Source organism: Sceloporus undulatus, chromosome 5, assembly GCF_019175285.1.
Source record: "Sceloporus undulatus isolate JIND9_A2432 ecotype Alabama chromosome 5, SceUnd_v1.1, whole genome shotgun sequence".
Classification (NCBI taxonomy): Eukaryota; Metazoa; Chordata; class Lepidosauria; order Squamata; family Phrynosomatidae; genus Sceloporus; species Sceloporus undulatus.
The window spans coordinates 46,992,358-46,997,151 of NC_056526.1; positions in this window are offsets into that span (position 1 = coordinate 46,992,358).

The window sequence follows — 4,794 nt, forward strand, 5'->3', positions numbered from 1 at the left end:
TTGTTTTGCCAATCTCTTTTAGTGCTTTGCCATAAAAAATAAATTTAACCTTTTTAAATTCCTTATTATGGAGAAGACCATGTTTGGGGGTCAGTGGGTAGCAGAGAGGCAGAATACCAGAGGCCTAAATCAAACCATTAAATTCAATTATTAAGTTGATTCATATAATTTGTACAATTTCAAAAAAAAAAACATTTCGTTACTAAGTTTTCTGGTTAGCCATACTTGTGGTTTTGCTCATAAGTACTTGAGTAGACCTGACTGAATTCAGTAGGGGTTTATTTCCATGTAATCATGCATAGATTTCCACTATCATAGATTTTATTCCCCCATTTCCAGTTCTTGCATACATTTGATAATCAGATTTTCTGGAGTGCTTCTCAATATTGGAATTGTCATTATCAGGATCTCACCACCCAGTCTAAGCCAGCAGTTGCAACACATACAGTGGGCCCTCCACATTCATTGAGGTTAAAGGTGCAGGACCCTTGTGAAAGTGGAAAAACTGCAAATAAATGCTATTTGGCTAGCTACCTAGGGCAATGCTTTCTCTGGAGAACCATTTTAGCCACATAAGAAAAGGAGCTGAGCTTTATCACAAATTATGTGCCCAGTGGCATCACTAGGAGTTTGGACCACACCAGGTGACACCCTAAGGGGAGGTGACACTACTCCTCTTCAAACACCTGCCTTTTGGAAGAAAAGGGTTGTGGCATTTATCTGTTTCCCTTTAAAATGCTTTAAGAGATGGTGGGAGTGGGGTGAAGCTCAGTGGGAAGAGAAAGAAGAGGCCCCTGAATTTTTTAAATTAAAATTTCATATTTGAAAACTTATTTTTTAAAAAAAATAAAATAAAAAGCTAGACATTTTAAAAATGTTTAATTCTTTTAAAATTTTCTTTAAAGACATCACATTTAAACCAAATAGCAACAGAAAGTACATTTCTATGGCAGGATACAAAACGCCGCTTCCCTGTGGCCTGGAAAGGGGTGTCCTTGGGGCTTCATGCCCCAAGAACACCTTGACAGCGGCAGGGAAAGGGAGAAAAGGGCCGCTGTATCACTGGCATGGCCACAAGAACCCTTCAGCAGTGCCAAGATGTAATGGCCGCGCCGCGCCTTTTGGACACGACACGGCCGTTACGTCAAAATGGCGGCACTCATGTGTACAAGGCGCCTCCATTTTGATGCCCCCGTCACATGCTAGGGGTGAGGCCAGTATGGACGCTGCATCCTCGGTCAACCTCTAGCACGTGACGGGGGCGGCGCAAAGGCCCGTTTAAATCGGGCCTATATCACTTATCAGTGCACTCAGTGCACTAGAATGTCTCTCTTCAGTTGATGATAAAGTCTTGTCAAAGTGATGAAACTAAATATTTTTATTACATAATAGGTTTTGACAGAAAATTCTAGCATCTCGACTTCATAGGAAGTCATAGGCCTTTTATATCAAGTACAGATCCACATTCCTCCACCATACTTCAGGTTTAATAAAGTAGCCAGCCATGTGTCTCTGCAGATATTTTGGACTATAAATCCCACAATCTCTGGCTGTTGACCATGCTGGCTGGGAGCAGTAGTCCACCATATCTGGAGAGCACCAGTTCCTCCTATTGAGATGATCATTTATTCTCCAACTTGATGGCCTTCAAATGTGTTAAATTAAACCTTTGATCATCTCCAGCCAGAATTGTTCATTGGTCACTCACCAAGGATCATTGGAGTTATTTCTGTCAATTATAAAGAGAGGTTTCAGAGATTTCATGGCACTTTATTCTATTCCTTCGCTACTTACCTGGCTCAGCAGAGACTGGTGCTTTACATGCCATATCTCAGAGTAACGTTTGTATATTGAGAAACAGACAAAACTGGGCATGCAATTTAGAAATTCATTACTTCTAAACGTAAAAACATTCACTTTTAGCCCTTGTCTGTATCAATCAGTCATGGAAGGCCTGCTCAAATATTCAAGCAAATTCAGTTTTATAAGTACAACCAAATTAATTGTGATGACTCTTTAGTCTTTAATGTGCCACTCAAGACTCCTTGTTCTCTCAGAAGGGCCATTTTATTTGTATCACCTTCTGTTTAAACACTCAAAATGTCAACCTTTCTCCACTCCAAACACAGAAAGCCAAAAATAGTGAGATACATAAATCAATGGTGAATGTTATGATCATTTCCCGTACATGTTTCTAGAAACAACTGGAGAGTAGTCTATTGTTGAGTAAAACAGCATGCAGCACACAGAGAAGAGCCAAGTAAAACTGGATGGGGAGAGGTATTCCATCAGTCATCCTTGATATGAGAATGCAAGTGTAAGTCCTTGTTTTAATTTGTAAAATGTTGGAATATGAGGATCTGAATCAATAGTACAGTCAGGTAATGTTAGACTCTGGACTTAATAGTCTGGATATGGTAGAATGGAAGGGCTGTTTAGATCAGTGGTTCTCTGGTAGAGAGAGTCTGCTTCTTGTTCTACACACTCTGGTTCTACAGATGTTTGGGACTTCAACTCCCTGCATACTTGGCTATATTGACCATGCTACCTGTGACATCTGGGAGCTGGGGTCTGAGATATCTATAGCATTTTTTGCACAGGAAACAGCTTCTTTTGTGCAGAAGATGGTATCCCTGTGCAGAAATATTTATTGAGGGGAAAAATGCTTTTTTTCCCACAAAATCATCACATGCGAATTTTGTGTAGAATAAGTCCCGAATTGCAACTACGATGAAAAAATTGAGGTTTTCAAATACTTTCTTGCAGGAGAAAGAAAACTGCTAAAATTATTCATCATTTCCTTTGAGAAGAAAATGAATGAAGTATTACATCCTTAATGCAGACTCCTTGTCTTTAATATTTCTCTTACACATGCATCCTTTCTTTGCTTGATGAAGAGATCTGTGCAGTTTCAGAAGCCTGCACAAAGATTTTTATTTCTTCTAGCTGCCTTAATAATAAAAAAGCTCCCTGTGGAATGTGGGATTTAGTATCGTTTATATAATATATGTTAAAGGAATGCTCAGAATTTTTTGCACCTTCATGGGCTTTTTCACAAGCTTTTCCATGGGCTTAGTAGCAATTATCAATGTACGGTGGTGGAAGAGGGTGTCTATGCAGCAACAAGTCCTATGAACAAATCTGAGTGCTAGAACAAATCAGAACTGAACTGTCACATGAAACCAAGATTAATAAACTGAGACTATTATACTTTGCACAGATCATGGAGCCATTTGACTCACTGGAAAAAGAAGATAATGTTTGGTACGGTAGAGATTTGTTGTTTGGTTGTTGTTGTGTGCTTTCAAGACATTTCTGACTTATGGGGACCCTAAGGATGTCTAAGTGTACACTGTAGAAATAATGCAGTTTGACACTACTTTGGCTGCCATGGCTCCATTATACAGACCCTTGGGATCTGTAGTTTATTGTGGCACTCTTTGGCAAGGAAGGCTAAAGACCTTATAAAATTGATCTTGTCTGTTGAATCGTGTGCCATCATGTTGTTTCTGACTAATAGTGGCCCTTAGGGATTTGCTTCTCCAGAGGGGGTTTGTCATTGCCATCTTTTGAGGTTGAGAGAGCGTGACTTGCCCAAGTTTTACGTGGCTGAGGTGGGATTCCAACCCTGGTCTTCAGAGTTGCAATCCAGCATTCGAACACCATGTTGGCTCTCTTAGGACTGAGCTGCAGCACTTCAAATGGTGTCAAGCTGCATTATTTCTACAGGGTAGATGCACCTTAAGGTAAACCTATAATGGGGTTTTCTGGGGCTGTGTGTGTGTGACTCCCCCCAAGGCCATGCAGTGAGTTTCCATGGTCCAGCTGGGATCTGAACCTTGATTTCCAGAGTCCTAGACTAACAAGGAAGACCATACTAGAGGTGAATGGATTCAGTCAAGGCATTCAGGACTGTCCTGAGTTTGGAAGACATGAGCAGAGGCAGTTAAGGACTGGGGTCTTGGAGGATGCCAAATATAGGGTGGCCAGATGCCCTCTTTTTCCAGGACATGTCCTACATTCCAACTTTCTGTCCAGGAGGCATTTCAAAATATCCTCTGGTTTGAGCATGACTAAGGTTGGTCTACATGAGTATCTTTTTAGCGCTTTCTTGTGCTTTTTCACAATTTCCCATGGACATTTTTTTGTTTCCACTATTCTTGTGATATTTCTCATATAACCACATTCATGTGAACACTTTTGCCCACAGCAGTGTCATTGCGAGCTGCATTAAATCTACCTCTCACTGAAGAGAAATTCCAGTCTGTTCAGTGCAATGCAAATTGGAAGACTACATGTGTGATAATGCACAATCTTCTGGATCTCTGATAAAAATTGCAATCCCAGAAACTATGTGTTATGAAGAATTTTCTGCCCCGCTTTAAGAAACTAATGTGTTCAGATTGCAGAGAAACACATCATATTCTACACACATTCAACCAGGATAATTTACATCATAAAGATTTCCCCTAAGAGAAGCATGAATTCATATTTATATGAATGTTTTCCACCTTTATTTGGTCTTGTTCTCTATTTTTCTGGAATGGCCTACATTTTGTGGTGCCTTATCCTCTTTTGTGGTTAGGACATCAGGTTAACCTGGCCGAGTATCAGCCACAACAAAACAATTGCCAGACGTGTGGACTTCCTTCTCAGGCTTTCCCTCCAAACGGAGGCCATGGCTATTGCTTGGACAGCAAACCTGGCTGCATCTGCAGAAATAATCTGATTTGATGCCACTTCAACTCCCATGTCTCCATTCTTGAGATTTTTAGTTTTGTAAGGCATTAGCAC